Genomic DNA, 17351 nt, shown 5'->3' on the forward strand with positions numbered 1-17351 from the left:
AAGGAAAAGCTGAAAAAGCTCAGATGTATATAGACCAAAAGGATATTGAATTGAACATGTAAATGGAGACAAACTTTTTTTCCATAGATTGGCAGTGAAGACAATTGAACCTCCACAAGATAGGACAGAATTTGCAAGTCTCTCAGTTACCTACAACTTCCAGAGCTCAAGGACAATGGACAGGGATAGAACTTGATAACTTGAAGAAATATCCTCTACACAATGCATAGTTTTCCACTGAAATATGAATTCTTTTCTGCATCAGACACCTGGTGGGAGGATGCTAACATGGGGGCCTTTGAATTGAGTTCACCAAAGCAGGGATATACCCATGGATTGAAGTTTGGGAACACTGGTTATAATAAGGACAGGATAATTTAGGATTAATGTGACAGAGTTTGGGGATGACAGATAAAATGGAGGCCAAAGTCAGGTTTCTGGTGTTGAGGGTGGGCTTGACCTTTTCCAGGTGGTAGAGAAGGTCAAATGCCTCTTGCCAGTCATACAACTATCTGAGAGCCATTTCTTTGAAATCAAGGAAGATATCGCTCTATCTCATTTCCCAGGAAGAGATGGGACGAACTTCAGCTGTCACCTGATTCCAAATTGCAAACCCTACCTCTACAAAGATACAATAAATTTAGCAATTTTATCTTGAAAACATGAATATAATGTATCCACTGAACAATATATAATAGTAAGATTTCTTTCTGTCTTTGCAAACTCTTCAGCGGGTTGCCTGTAATGTGCATCACATTCTGGTTTAATGGTTTTTCAATAATACAATTATTTTTTTTCCCTTTTACCTTTGTGGAGAGGTGTTCTGGGTTGGGATGAGATTTTGTTTTTAATTATATTTCTCCAACAGTAGACACCAGGGTAAGATCAAACTGAAGAGGATTTCTGATGAGTAAACCATATCCTTGAAGGCCGGCAGGCTATATGTTCAGAAGCACAGATAGAGAGTTTTGAGGAGGAAGGCTCCACATTTGGCTGTGGGCATAATGCACTGGCCCTGGGAAAGCCCCCTCAGCCCCATCTGCCCTAAGGCTGCCAGCTGCCTCCAGTTACCTAGACCACCCTATACTGCAACTTCTTCTACTTATACATTACAAAAGTACTCAAGGGAAAGAAGCTCAGTCTGCCAGTGTAAGTAAGTCTAGACACCTTCCATGGTCTCCTGAGGAGAGATGTTTTGGTGCTGCCTGGTCTGTGTTCTGGCTTTGTGGCTTCTCTTTCTGAGACTGAAAGCTTTGCTGAAGGAGCAAAGCTTCTGTTCCCTGGGATTCCAGCTTCATAGATAGGGTGACCGGCAATTTTTGCTCTTGGACACTTAGCCAGTAGTGAAATTAAACCACATGAAGAAGGCTGGATTCAGTAAATCATGTCTATTATTGTGATGTGTGGATCTTAGTTGCCTTTTTTGCTGTAGGCTATGGCTGTGAAAACCAAAGCCGTCTTACTTTTCGACTCAGCCTGCAGTCTGAGAACCACACCTTGCTGTCCATATTAGCACGATTTTGATAGTCCACTGTCTTCATTACCATTACTTTACTTTGCCAGAGCCTCCTGCCCAGGCAAATAGTTTGATAGTTTATCATAGAAGATTCCCAGAAGGCAGAATAATGTCTCACCCAAGATGTCTGTGTCCTAATCCCTGTATCCTTTGTCTAGTCAGGTCTTCACAATTTATTACCCTTTGTTAAACTGGTATATAAGTCCCTGGGTCTAAATGCCTCTTTGTGTCTTCACTCATTTTCTCTGAAGGCCTCTGTGTATATGTATTGGGTTGGCCAAAAAGTTCATTTGGGTTTTTCCATAACATCTTACAGAAAAACCCCAAAGAACTTTTTGGCCAACCCAATAAAAATTAACATCAAATAAAATTTGTATACCTTTTCTCCTGTTAATCTGTCCTTTGTCAGTTTAATTCACAGATCCCATTAAAGGAGCCTAAAATGTAGAAAAGTTTGTTCTTCCCCTACGATATCTTTTTTTAAAATTTAATTTAATTTATTTTTTTATACAGAAGGTTCTTATTAGTTATCTATTTTTTACATATTAGTGTATATATGTCAATCTCACTTAGTGTATATATGTCTTTGACTGCTTCTCTTCTTCCTACTTTTCAAACATTGGCTGTGTTTTAAATTCAACTCTCTCTTCGTCTTTCAAGTTAACTGATTCTGCTCTCTAAATATGCTGCTGCTGCTCAGATTTAGATCATTTATTCACTCAACTAATACTTGTTGAGTTACTTACATTGGTCCTGGACCCTAGGGAGCAACTCTGATTAGAGCAATGCCCTGCTATCATGGAGTTTACTTTCTAGACAGGTGAATTATAGAATAAGGACATAACCGTATAATATATCAGGTGGGGGTAAGTAGAATGTAGAAGAATAAAGCAGATTCAAAACATATGAGAAGAATAATCACTCCTACCATTTACTGAAATAAATATTATGATGTGCCAAGAACTATGCTTTTTACATGTCTTCATCTAGTTTAGTTCTTACAATTTAAACAGCCAAATATTACTAGCCACATTTTGTAGAAGAGACTTGTCATTGTTCAAAGTCATCACTAATAAAAGGCAAAACTGAGATATAAACCCAAATTAATCTAACTACAAATCAACACCCTATACTGTCAAATATTGCAATTGCACCTGAGAACCATCTGTAGAGATTGAAAAAGATACAGGGCTTCCCTGGTGGCGCAGTGGTTAAGAATCCGCCTGCCAATGCAGGGACGCAGGTTCGAGCCCTGGTCTGGGAAGATCCCACATGCCACAGAGTAACTAAGCCCGTGCGCCACAACTACTGAGCTCATGTGCCCCAACTACTGAATCCTGTGTGCCTAGAGCCCGTGCTCTGCAACAAGAGAAGCCATCGCAATGAGAAGCTCACGTGCTGCAATGAAGAGTAACCCTGCTCACAGAAACTAGAGAAAGCCCATGCACAGCAACAAAAGACCCAAGGCAGCCAAAATAAATAAAATAAATAAATAATAAAATGAAAAAAAAATACAGGTGTCTGTGCCCTAATCTAGTATCACATCTCAATAAACATCTCAGTGGGTGGAGTTGGAACATCTGTATTTTGGAAAAGCACCAGATAATGTAAAGCCCTGTTCTTGACTGTCTCCTGAGTGTCTGTCAAGAACCTTAGTTTAACATGTACACAACAGAACAAGTTACTTTCCTTTCAAACTGCCTCCTCGGGCTTCCCTGGTGGTGCAGTGGTTGAGAGTCCGCCTGCCGATGCAGAGAACACGGGTTCGTTCCCCGGTCTGGGAAGATCCCACATGACGCGGAGCGGCTGGGCTCGTGAGCCATGGCCGCTGAGCCTGTGCGTCCAGAGCCTGTGCTCCGCAACGGGAGAGGCCGCAACAGTGAGAGGCCCGCATACCGCAAAACAAACAAACAAACAAACAAACCAAAAAAATACTGCCTCCTCTTCCTGTTTTTCATATTTATTAATAATATCACCATCTTTATGAATTTAGGAGCCAGGTCTATTAGTCTGGGCCAAATCAGGAGACATAAATCACACAGTAATGGGAAAGTTTAATATAAAAAACTATTAAGTATAAGAGGGGATAGAAGTAACAAGAGATGGGCTAGGAAGAAGCAAAAGAACTGAAATGAGTCTAGGAATAGCAGATATAAGGAGCAGCCACCACCGCTGGGGCAGAGACAGAGCACACCAGGAAGGGCCCCCACCCCCTTCCAGGCTGAGACCTGGACCTTGTTGGAGGGGGCACTGCCAGCTCCCTGGGTGGCAGAGAAGTCACTGGGGTGCAGTGCTGGCTAACTTGCCAGAAATCAGCTCTCTAGGGTGCCAAAGAAAGCTGTTCACAAAGAGGTGTGTCCCTGGAGGCATTCTGCTACAAAACCTTCTGAGGGGGATGACTGGGGAAGCTGCTGGCTGCTGGGAGCTGCCAGGTACTGGGGAAGCTGCATGTGACACAGGAGCAGGTGCTGGAGAAAGACACACAGATCTCCAGAATCAGGAAGCAAGTGCCCTCTACTGACAAAGCCTAAATCATGCCTGCCGGCAAAGGAAAAATATTTAAAAGGCCCAGGTCCATTTCACAGAGTAGGCTTTGGGTGAATTTGGAGCTGAGCAGCTGTCAAGGTCTAACTGGTGCACAGGCAACCATCCCACCTGCTCCCCCTCCCTCATCTTCCCATGTGGTTGGTACCGCCTCCTGCAGAGCTTACCCTGGAAATGTCTGGGCATCCGCACAGCTGAAATCATCATCTTTGCCTTCTCACTGGTCTCCTGCTTACCAACAGTTCACATTCTAGCTCTCCTTCCCACTGCTTCCAGAGACATTTTTCTTTTTTATTATTATTATTTTTTATTTTTTTTACATCTTTATTGGAGTATAATTGCTTAACAATGGTGTGTTAGTTTCTGCTTTATAACAAAGTGAATCAGTTATACATATACATATGTTCCCATATCCCCTCCCTCTTGCGTCTCCCTCCCACCCTCCCTATCCCACCCCTCCAGGCGGTCACAAAGCACCGAGCTGATCTCCCTGTGCTATGCGGCTGCTTCCCACTAGCTATCTACCTTACGTTTGGTAGTGTATATATGTCCATGCCTCTCTTTCGCTTTGTCACAGCTTACCCTTCCCCCTCCCCATATCCTCAAGTCCATTCTCTAGTAGGTCTGTGTCTTTATTCCTGCAGAGACACTTTTCTTTTTTTTTTTTTAAAGGGTTTCAAATGCTTGGCTTTTTATTTGTTTGTTTGTTTGTTTATTTATTTTTGGCTGTGTTGGGTCTTCATTTCTGTGCAAGGGCTTTCTCTAGTTGTGGCAAGCGGGGGCCACTCTTCATCGTGGTGCGCGGGCCTCTCACTATTGCAGCCTCTCTTGTTGTGGAGCACAGGCTCCAGACGCGCAGGCTCAGTAGTTGTGGCTCACGGGCCTAGTTGCTCCGCGGCACGTGGAATCCCCCCAGACCAGGGCTCAAACCCGTGTCCCCTGCATTAGCAGGCAGATTCTCAACCACTGCGCCACCAGGGAAGCCCAAGACATTTTTCTTAAAGTAAAAACTGCATCTATTGGTGGACTCTGTCAGTTATTTGTCTATGAACTTGTGCAGGATGCACATGAGACCAAGAGGTATAGTCCTAACTGGTCTAAAATGACAGCAAATGGGTATGGCAGTATAATACTGTATCTGGAAATTAGAAATTCTCTTCTTGAATTTTCCATCCTGTTTTTTTTTAACCTGTTGAATTATGGATTGAAAGCAGTCAGTACACTAAGGAATTATGAGAGATAACCGATGGGGTGGAAAATTAAGGATCAGAAGTTTACCTTCTCAAACCTGCATTTCAAATACTAAAAAGGAAGTCCTTTTAGACCCTAGATTGAAGAGGTGAGAAAAAATATGACCATCATTTGGGTTATTGACTAATAACCCACTTAATAATTAGTAGTGAGTTCTTGAAATGGACACTGCCCTGAAGGTGTTTACACCTGGGCAGGGCTGCCTTCTCTATGAAGCATAGTGCTAAGGACCCACAGTGATAATGTTTTCATTTCTTTTAAAGTCAGAAAAAAATGAGCATCTAGGTCAAAGAAAATATTTTAACATAATATTAATATATTTGTCTATATACCAACACAATTGTAAAATATAAATTTTAATATTTTTTACAGAGGACAGTATCAATGAAGGCAGATGTGCTCAGGGCCGTTGAAAGTCATTATGTGGATCCACATCTGGGGGTTCAGACCTAAGCTGGGAATCTAGTTCAGTGTTTTCTAATCTGTGGGCCATAGGCTCACAATTACTGCTTTTGTAGTATTGTTTGTAGACTAATAATCTCTGAAAAACAATTATGTGTGCCTTTATGATGAATATGATAGGAATTAATTTTAAAGTATTTCTAGACTCATCCTTTCATATATTTTCTCAACAATAATTACCAAGAGAATAGCTACTATGATGTAATATGTCTGGAAAGGGTCCACATAATTTCCTCAAGTTCCCTGGGAGAAAAGCTTACTATGCTCCAATGTATACACTGGGAGGAAAGCCAGCTGGGGTCTTTCACTCTGACTGCCTGGGCTCCTACTGGATATGTCCTTTATACCATTATTTGGTGCACCAGAAAGTTATTTTAGGAGGGTTTAAGTGTGCTGGTTGCTAGAGTGTTCTTGTAACCAGGAGAAATGGGGAACTGGGGAATTCATGCTGAGCGTCCTGAGCAGAGAGGAACACTGACTTGCTCTAGGCAGATTCCACTGAGGGAGGTGGGGCAGATGGACCATCCCTGTTATCTTTGGAAGGTTAGTGATATAGTGGATATACTGTGACCAGCTGGCTGTTGATGAGCCCTGAACAAGATGAAGCTCATGTGGATGCTCTTGAATGATGCCATCCAAGACTGGAATACACGTGCATGAAAAGTTGGAGTCCAGGTGGCTGGGTAGACCATGGAGATGGAAAATTTTGTTTGGTTAACAGTGTATAGCCCCAGCCCCGATGGAGGATAATGCAGGGCATACTTTTAGGTACGTGGGTCAGGAAGTCTGTTTGAAATGGTCCTTGTATCTGAAGGGCATTCAGAGCCAGGGCTGGTATAGCAGCCCCCAAGGCTGCCTGTCCTGTCCTTGTCCTGGATGCAGGATTCAGAGGTGGTTATATCCTAGTCTCTAGGATCTAGAGAGATACTTGTTACATGGGTACCACCAGAAGCCTCTGAGAGTGTAGTGTCTCACTTAGACATGGTGAAGGTGGAGGAGGCAATGGTGGGGTTGGGGGCGAGGACACCTACTATCGGTCAAAGCCTAGTCAGTTGTATTTCCTGATAAATCCCTGTCAGCTCTCCATCTTGCTCAGGAGTCCATGAAGTCCCTTGGATATCATCAAGATTCAGCCAAGAGTGGGTAACCTTTGCTGCCAGCCTGGGGGCTTGCTGGTTTGTCCTGATGTAGAGAACTTCCTGGAGTGGGCTTCCCTCTCTTCTTCCCTGGAGGTCTGGTTTCCTAGTGAGGGTGTCTGCTGGGTAGTTTTGGCTCCTCGGAATTTATCAGATAGTAAAAGTGCATCCCTGTGTTGGATTTCTTATTTCCTTGATGATTATACAGTTAATCAACATTTATTGAGCCTTTACTGTATGTTGTGTGCTGAAGTATACTGGAAAGGGTTCCAGAACACTGGCCCTGGAGTCAGACTGCCTGGGTTTAAATCACAGCTTCTCTACAGTTTACTGATGTGACTTTGAACAATTTATTTAACCTCTTTGGGCCTCAGTTTCTTACTCTATAACATGAGTATGATTATAAAAGCTTCCTTCTCATTTAGTTGTTGTTGGGATTAAATAAATGAATATGCACATATGCATACTGAGATCAGTGCCTAGAAAAGAGGAAACCTTCAAGAAGCACTGGGAGAAAATTAACAGGTTGAAGTGATATGACCTGGTTGGGGTGAAGAGGTAGCTGGCTATTTCAGAGTAGGTGGCCTTGGCTGAGGTGGTGACATTAGAGCTTTGAGTTCATGATATAAAGGAACTGGTCATGCAGAGGTCTGAGGGTAGAGTGGTCCAGGTGGAGGAAACAGCAAGAGCAAAGACCTAAGGTGCAAATAACCTTGAGAACTATGGGGACGAGAGGAATCCAGTGTGTTAGCAGGGATGGATATGAGATGATGTCAGAGAGAAAGGTAGGCAGAGACCAATTCACATAAAGCTTGAGGGGTTTGCATTTGGTTTGAAGTGAATGAAACACTTAAAAAGTTTCTAAATGGGGAAGCACCATGATATGATTTGTGTCCTTGTGAAATCACCTTGGCTGCTGTGTGGAGCTAAGATGGAATGAGAGAGACTGGGACTCCTGATTCATAAGCTCATGGGATCAACACTTGTTCACTGTTCTCTCCTGCTTTTTAGAGACAGTCCCACCACTGAGTGCCCCACTAGATGTGTATGGCATCCACTCATAGATAGAGACTCAGCCATACAGGGGAGTCCCCTTTTTTGTCATTATGTACTATTCTCCCTAAGTCACCCGCAGCCCCTTCACTCTCTACAGGCAATGCTGTCTTGGAGGAAACAGAGGCCTTAGGGGTAAACCTTTGGAACCAAGTTTCCCTCCTTCTCTAAAGGTTAAGCAGAGGTTTACCCATTACCTCTTACCCTAACGCCTTGCTGTCTGTTCCTGGAGAAGTAGAATCTGGATCTCTCTCAAGTAATCCTTTCACATTCAAGACCATGGGTCAGGTACCGGTGTCCTTGAAGCTTTCATTCTGGAGATGGGAGACAGACAATAAACAAACCTGCAAGATGACTCAGATGTCAATAGAGCTGTGAAGGCAAGAGAGATGGAAATTGACTGGAGGAGGGGGAAGAGCTACTTCAATGGACAAGGCCATGGAAGGCCAGTGTCATGGAAGAAAGTGACATCGGAGTTGAGATGAGAAAAACAGGAAGATGGGGAAGATCATGAGAGATAGCACTCCAGGGAGAGGGAATAGCAAGTGCAAAGGGCTTAAAATGGGAATGAGTCGCCTTGCAAGAGGAAAGGAAAGGTGACCATTGTGCTAAACTTGGTAGCCAAGGGGGAGTGTAGAGGGGGATAAGGTAAGAGAGATAATCAGGGGTCCATTCACTAGAGCTGCATAGATCCAGGGTAAATAGTGAGGGTTGTATTTTAAATGCAGTGGGAAACAGCTGAAGGTTTGAAGCAGGGGAATAGTATCTGCTTAACATTTTTTCAAAATTCCTTGGCTAATGCTACAGAGAATCATTTCTCGGAGGAGTAAGATGAAACCAGGACACTAATTAAGTGGTTAGTAGTACAGGAGGGAAATGATAGCAGTCTGAACCAGGGTGGTAGCCATAGAGAGACCAGAGAAGAGGTAAATGGACTTGGGATTTATTTTGATAGGAGAACTAAAATAATTTATTAATGGAGTAGATTTGGGAGGGGAGGGGGAAAAAGTATGTGGAATGACTCTCCCCCCACACACCTTTTTTTAAATTGAACCAAATTATTCCTTGCTTTGCATTAGGGTCTTCTTGTTTTGAATTTAAGCTCCACTCTCTTATCTTATACACATCTTACCTTATAAATTAAGGTAAAGTCACTCCCTGCATATTGCCATTGCCCTCACATCTCTCTTCATACTGATGACTAATCCATGGGCAAATCCAGGGTTGATTTTTAGCTCTGTCGCCAATACTCAGTGAAAACTGGGATGATATTCAGCTCTTCCCTTGATTGTTAAAACTCTTACCTCCTTGGCTTCAGGTCTCCAGCCTCTCCTGGTTCTCTCACCTCTTCCCTGTCATTTGACTGTCTCTCTAGTCTTGACATCCAGCAAGCCCTACTTTAATTTTTCTCTCTTGTTTCTCAGGATGAAGATCACTTCTCCAATTTAAGTAGCATGGCTTCAACTCCTGGACAGTTCTGATGGTTTGAAAATTTACATAATAATAATCGCACTCAACTTTGATCATGCCATCGTCACGTGCTGGCACATCTCTAATCCCTAAGTGCGTGCTGTATCATTGTATCTATACTGTGATGTAGTATCACTGTCCCTATATTCAAATGAGGGAACAGATTCATTATGGTTAGGGATTTTGCCCAAGCTGACGTAGTCAGCAAGTGGCAGACCTTGGTTTTGAACACAGACGCATCTGAATCCTAAACTGTCACCATAAGAACTGTAGTCTACTGCCTTCCAAAATTCCTGCTCATTCCAACTCTACCCCTCCCCCCAAACTCAACAACACAAATACCTCCTCTTTTGTATGTATTTTGCTTCACAATTCTATCTTTTACACACTCTCTAAGTCTAGAAATGTCCTGACTCCTTCCTCTCCATTATCTCCTGTCAAATTGGTCTTCATGTTCAGCAGCATTTGGTTCATAAATGTCATGGCAAATATGTGTTGCCGACATCATCTCATGCTTCCTAATTGATTTCCTGGGCTGGTCTTTCCACAACCCATTAGTCCTGCACATTGTCACCTACCTTTTTAATCAATCTGATTCTGTCATTTTGCTTAAAAACCTCTTTTGGCTCCTTGAGTTTTTATTGCCTACCAATTTCCATAGCATTTATCCAAGGTCATTAACAGTTGGCCCCACCTGTATTTTCTGTTCAGATTGTCTCATGTGTATGTGAATAATTATTTTTTCAGATGTATGTAGATGCTATATAAGGAACAAAATCCAGATTAATTTCAAAGTATTACTAAATTTATAGTGACTTTTTATTATTGTGAATTTCTCACTCAATGAGATACTAAAAGTACAACTACATTCAATTTTTTTCATGTTGAAATGAGTGTCTCACATGTAAAAGAAAAGGCTGGGATCCACTGATTAGTTCTCCTTTTTGATTGATCAACATTTCGTAAAAGCTTTCTTTGGGGTTTTAGAACTTAATAATTTTAATGAACATGATTAGCTATTGTAGTTCCAAGGCTGTTGACCCTGTAGCCAAGGTCATACCTGGATTGAATAATAATTGGCATGTACCTGAGTGTGCATGGGGTTACTAGCCCTAGGATCTTTACAGAGAAAGGAAGAATTTAATTTTTATTTTTAATAGCTCATTAGAAAGCACTTTTAAATGCATCCATCCTTTACGGTAGGCTTCACTACAGAAATGGGAATAAAATCAAGGGGAAAAAGTGATATTTTGATTTAATAACGTATCTAGTGCAATTTGGTCTTCAGTTGCGTCCTATATTGAAAGCCGGGGAAAGACATTGTTTTCCATCCTAGTGCAGCCACCTGTTCTTCTGGCAGCACCACCAGGGCAGCTGCCTTATATAAATCATTCTCCTTGTTCAAAGGCCCTGTGTGGTGAGAGGAGACTGGGCTCTGGACTTGGATTTATTTGGGTTAACACTTGTATACAAAATCACCAAATATTACACCTCAGTTTCCTTATCTTCAATATAGGAACAAAGCCTATTTTATAAGGTTATTGGGAGTTTAAATAAGGTAACATTGAACTTGGAAAGATTAATAAATTTTCTTTCTATGGTACCATGTGCCCAAATAGCTCACTTCCATTTAGTGCTCAAAATTCTAAGGCTGGAGGAAACTTAACCCTTATTTAGCCTAGCCCATTACTTCACAAATGTGAAAAAAGCAAGAGGCCATACTAGATCTACTGGTCACATCATAAAATTGTTATATAATTGGGATGAGACTGAAGAGGCTTCTCCTAGCCTAGTATTTTCCATCCCTAGTAATGGAAAATTGATCTTCAATCAAAGGCTAATGAAACATTGAAGGGATTGAATGGAACAAATAAGTGAGAATCTTCTTAATTTTGGACATTGGGCTGGTACTGCTGGGTACAATGATGAATACCAATATTTTCTTTATCTGAAGTGGGTCCTTGAAATTCATAACACTGCCTGCACACCAGAATCATCTGGAGGAAGTCTTCAAACTTATCCATACCTGGACTTCACCCAGAGTTTTTAATTCAGAATTTAAAAATTCTTTTGGTCTGGGGTACACAGAGGAAGGAGGGATTTCCCTGGGGATCAAAAAGAAGGCTTTAGAAAACCTGCTGAAGAATGATCTCAAATTATCCTACCCATCATTAATTCAACAAATATGTCTGGAGCAAAATGTTTCTTTTAGGTATTGTGTTTGACATCATCTGGGAAAAAGAAGAGAAATGAATCAAACAATATACAGTTGAAGTATGGGGGTGCATAAGACTGGAAGTCAAGTAACAACAAGATAATTCCTCCCCAAAGAGATGTAAACAAATTTGGAAGCTCCCTATTTTATAGAGCAGCAAGCCAGGCAATCTCCAAGTAGCCGGCGTGGCAGATCTTTGGGAAATATGATCCAGATTAGCCCTGGATTTTTATTATTCTGATTTGCAAATGTGTTCTGAAAGTTTGGCCCAAAGATACAGCTACAGGCTTTTCTCCCCTCTTCTTATCCTTCTTCCCAACTCTTGCTTTTCTCCCCAGACTCCTTTTCTTCTCAGCCTATGGTTTAGAGTAGAGTTGGCCTGACAGCTGCAACAGAGGCCCTGCCCCTTTTGGAAACCTGACCCATCTTTGCAGAAATGAGGTAATGTCCTCAACAGCACTGAAATATCAAGACAAGCATGAGTGCGAGAAGCAGAGGGAAGGCCCAGAGCATCTGAGGGTAGATGGAGCCCCTTTCTTTCTCCCTTTCCTCTATACTTCACAGTATCCTAATGAATTGCCATATGCCAGAAAACTGTTATAATTTTACATACATACATCTATACAAATTCATATAAATCTCTACAAATCTATGATGATTATGATATGACAAGCACCCGCTAACGTACTGCCTCTACTCAGCCAACTAATTGAGACCACGTTAGCTTCCACCCTTCCGTAGTCTTCCCATCTACCATCCTGATTATATTTCATTTTCTTTCCTTTCTAGCTTAAGTCTATGGTCTATCACAACATGTACAAGTGTCAGTAGAAATCCTGGTCCCAGTGATACAGCTGGATTTTGAGATATGGGAGGTTGGGGTGGAGGGAAGATTGGTGGAGGGCAGAGCTTATGGTCCCAAGTTGACAAACTTGAAAAGGGCTAGTTAAAGGGGGCTACCTACAATTAAACATAGTTATGCTATTTGTCCAATAAAATATTAAAGATTTAAAAATAATCACAGTATTTGTCCAGGGGAGTAAAGCATAAACATTCTATGAAAGAGTCACAGTGTTTGTTCCGGAGAGCAGTGGACCAAGGAAGGAAACCTGGAGATCTTATCTTTTAGGATATATGACAAGAAGTGCTGTTTATTTCGGAAGCTGCTTTTCTTCATGATCGACTTTCCCCCTTCGTAGATTGTAATCCACACCTGAATACCTGTATATTTATGAGTCCTTCTAGGGGTATAATGATTGACTGTCACTTCCAGAGACACTTGATGGAGGGGTTGTGATTAGAAACAGAGAAGGAGGGTAATTCTGCAAGGGTATTGGCTTGGTGGTTTATTATTACGTAGCTGAGTCCTGATATGATTTGTCCAGAGTCTCCTTGAGGAGCTTAGAGGCTTCCTTGAGGTCTTCACTCAGTCTGATGGAGATGTCACAGGGTGTATTCTCTCTAGCCTGTAAGCTAAAGATGCCACATGTTTTTAGATTTTAGGGGGGAGCTCCATTTAAAAAGAACAAATTCTATAGACCGATGTTTCTTAAACTTCTTTTTTTAATCTTAGGATGACTTTACACTCAGAAAATTATTGTGGACCCAAGAGAGAGTTCTTTTTTTAGGTGGAACATATCTATCAATATTTATGGTATAAATAATTTAAATGGAGAAATTAAAAAATATTTATTCTTGATTCATTTAAACATGACAATTAAAACTTTATATGTTAACATAAATAATTTTTATGAGAAATACTTTTATTTTCCCCTCCAAAAAATTAGTGATAAGAGTGACATTGTTTATATATTTTACAAATCTCTTTCATGTCTGGTTTAGAAGACAGTTGGATTCTCACTCTGCCTCTCTTTTCAATCTGTTGTGATATATTGTTTGGCATAAGTATATGAAGAGAATCTGGCCTCATGCAGATGTGTAGTTGGAAAAGAGAGGAGTATTTTAGCAGCCTTTTGAGATAATTGTGGATATTCTTCTTTGATACTACACCAAACTTGACAAGTGGTAGTTTCTTAAAGGTTGGTTGTCATATGGAATCTGAAACTATATCAATAAATGTTTCATACTCTGTACATTCATGACAGACTGAGTGAAAGAGTTACATTACATCTTAGTATTACTAAGAAAATAGTTTTGCTCTCATTGAAGACTATATTTTGAGAATTGCTGCTATAGCCCAAAGATAATGATGATTTTACGTGCACCTGACAGAGGTGAGACACCCTTCTTAAACCTTGGATTGAAGGAGACTGATAGAAAATTGAGCTAGATAAACATCAACAAACAAGCCATCCATTTTGAAGGGATCATATAGGAAAGATATAAGAAGTAGGAAGAGTAACTAGACAGACAGATTCAGTTTATAATCCTCCCCCCAAAACAAAGTCTTTTTGAACAGAAAACACTTCCAGAATAGAGCTTACCCATAGTATTGCCGAGGGAGCGTGCAGAAGGGACTTAGGAAAGAACCTAAAGTAAGGCACCAAAAAGTCCTACCCTGAACTCACACTTCCCTGCCCTGTACTTCACCTCTGCCATTCTCAAGGTCTTTGTTTCACATCCAAAAAACTACACCAAACTGTTGTGTAAAATGAAACTCAAGCTCAGGATTTATAATCAGACTTCGTTGCTTATCAAAACTGCACCACAGGAAAGAAGGAGGGAGTACACAGGAGGCAAAGGCTGAAGATCACTCTAATGAATGGTTAATTCTTTTTTTTTTTTTTTTTTTTTTTTGCGGTATGCGGGCCTCTCACTGTTGTGGCCTCCCCCGTTGCGGAGCACAGGCTCCGGACGCGCAGGCCCAGCGGCCATGGCTCACGGGCCCAGCCGCTCCGCGGCATATGGGATCCTCCCAGACCGGGGCACGAACCCGTATCCCCTGCATCGGCAGGCGGACTCTCAACCACTGCGCCACCAGGGAGGCCCAAGAATGGTTAATTCTTGATAGAAAATTATAGTTGCTGAAAAATCTTGAGCTGGGTTTTAATGAAAGCTATCCTTAGGTCACATTCTGCCATGTGTACAAGAAGGCATAAAATAGTGTATTCAGTCTCTTCTATTAGCTTGATAAAGTTCAAGTTCTTGTCCCTTTAGGTACTCTGACAACCACCTTGCATGAAAGATCCACTCAAGACAAAAGCAGCAATATTTCAGAGGTAGGATATGGTGGCCCTTGGAGAAGACATCAATCAACCAGAAACTGAAACCAATGTCTGGTCACAAGCCTGTTTAGAAATCAACCTCAGGTGCCATCCCTAAGGATTCAGGCAAGAGGACTCATTATTGTGCGTGTGTTTTATTGTTCATTCCCCAGTGAATTCCTCATCTTCCAATCCAGTGATACACTTTTAGTTTTAGTCTTCCTTAATCCTGAAATTGATGCTGTTGGCCTATCCCATGACTATTGAAAGAATTTCCTCCATTGCTTCTAGTTCACTGCTCTCCATGGATCTTCTCTGGCCTCTTGCTGATATTTTCTTAGTGTATATGCTTTATCATTCTCTCCTTACACCTAAAATGTTGGCATTCCCAAGGCCTGACCTTTAATTCCCACCTCTTTTGTTCCTTTCAGGATGATTAATTCCATTCTCCAAATGTACCATTTTTTGAGCAATTATGTATTGGGAACTGTTTTTATTTCTTTATATTTTTCATCTTATTTAATTCTTACAACAACCCTGAAAGGCTCTTAATAGTATTCCTGTTTTGATCACAAAAGTTGCATTCCTTGTTCAAATCATATCCTGAAAGATCTGGGATTTGGTCCTAGATATGACTGCAAACTATTGTTTTAAACTTACCATATGCTACCCAATATATTGCCAACCTCAGTTTCTGTCTTGAACCTGAGACCAGGGCTTCACACCTTTGGGGCACTTCAGAGACATCAGTAAAAATTGTTTTAAATAGAGGTGCCCTTTGTTCCTGTTCATTGCTACTGAATTAAAATCTTGGTAGATGATTTTGATGCATGCTATTGATACACTGATGGACTTGATCCTTATGTTCAACTTTCTATCGAGTCATCACCTAGATGCCTCCAGAAACTTTGACTTTAACAAGAACAAAACTGAACCTACATTCTCTCAAATCTCCTCTTCTTTTCTTTCACATATTGTTAATATTATCACCACTCACACAAATACAGACAGTTGGGAGTCATCCTAGAATCCTTCTGCTCCTTCATTCTTCCTATACTTTTGGCTCCAAGTCCTATAGTACTTAGCTCGGAGGTATCTGGACATCCCTACTGCTACTTCCATCATCTGTCACCTCCTAACTAGTCTCCTTGCTTTTTAGTCTCTCCATACTACAATTCCATCCTACATCTTACAGCCATCTTAATTTTTCTAAGAAGTGTCTTTTAAGGACCATATTAATAGTCTTTTATTGTTTTACACAAAGGGAAGTGAATTTTAATATTTAGTCAAAATAACACGAGGCGAAACCATGGCATTTTAATGGTGTATTGGGTGTTCTCAAATTTTATCTTCTGCTATTTGACCTTTGAACTGTATTTAGGATGTGAACAGATGCTGGTGGTACCTTTAGGAAATTATGAGAGAAGACTGAGGACTAGAGGGTTAAACATGAGGATTTCTGTTTTTCCCATTCTGAATTGTAATGCTTGAAAAAAGAATCCCTATAAGTAATGTATTGAAATGAAGAGAAACAAGGAATCAGTCATCTAGGGTAAGTGTCAACCTATATAAAATTTAATTAAGCCTTGAAGGCATAAACATTTGGATATGCATATGAATTAACTGGTAACCCAGTTGTGTTTTTCAACTTGTGGGGCATAGGTCCTGGAGAGTTTGGGAATTATATAGCAATGAATTGGTTAATGTGGATGCTGCTATCTCATTGTCTATAGATTGAAAATAACGTAATTGATAACATCTTTAAAAATGTTTTTCAAGTGAATGTAATGATTAATGAAATATAAACTTCAAGTGTGACTAAAGTCATAGTAAGTTCTTTCATTATAAATTTTGCTATCAATGGCTATCCAATTACAACTACTCTCACGTGAATGGTTTAATTTTTAAATTAGTAAGGGCTCCACATGCTTGAAAGGGTTAACAAGCATTGATTTAGTTGATATACATTTTTTAAATGTACAGTTTTTTAAAGATTTCAAGTGGAAATGCTAAAATGAAGATGGATGTAGTATTCTGGAATTTTTGGAAAGATCTAGGCTTATGATATAAATTTGGGAACCAGCATGTAAATATTTTTAAAGTCATGATACTAGATTAGATTACTGAGTGAATAATGAGTGTAGATTAAAAATAATAATGATAAGGCAGTCCAAGGACTGAGCTGTAAGGCTCTCCAGTATTAAGAAATCAAGATGATGATAAGGAACCAGCAAAGGAGACAGAGTGGCTAGTGAAAAAAGAGGAAAATCAAGAGAATATGCATCCTGAAAGCTAAGCGCTTAAAGGGCAGAAAATGATAAATTATCACATGTTGGTAATAGATCAACTAAGGTGAAGATTGAGAAATGACCATTGGATTTTACAATGTGAGGGTTACTGGTGACTCTGACAATAGTAATTTTGGTGGAATGTGGGAGAGAAGTCCTTTTGGAGTGAGTGTAGAAGAAAATTGGAGATGGGGAATTTCAACCATTGGAAGAGTTTTGCTGCAAAGATTAAAAAGAGAGATGGAGCAGTGG

At 40.6% G+C, this 17351-nt stretch overlaps 1 long non-coding RNA gene across 1 annotated transcript in view; it reads left to right on the top strand.

The window, feature by feature from the left end:
* Positions 1–15217, top strand: part of LOC309810683 — a 111427-nt gene extending 96210 nt beyond the window's left edge. The window contains exons 4-5 of the long non-coding RNA XR_014295042.1: positions 9387–9525; positions 14765–15217. This is a non-coding gene — a long non-coding RNA (uncharacterized lncRNA). The remainder of the gene's footprint in view (positions 1–9386; positions 9526–14764) is intronic.
* The last annotated feature ends 2134 nt before the right edge of the window (positions 15218–17351 follow it).

The sequence above is a fragment of the Mesoplodon mirus genome, assembly GCF_964341445.2.
Source record: "Mesoplodon mirus genome assembly, chromosome: 9".
NCBI classification, from domain to species: domain Eukaryota; kingdom Metazoa; phylum Chordata; class Mammalia; order Artiodactyla; family Ziphiidae; genus Mesoplodon; species Mesoplodon mirus.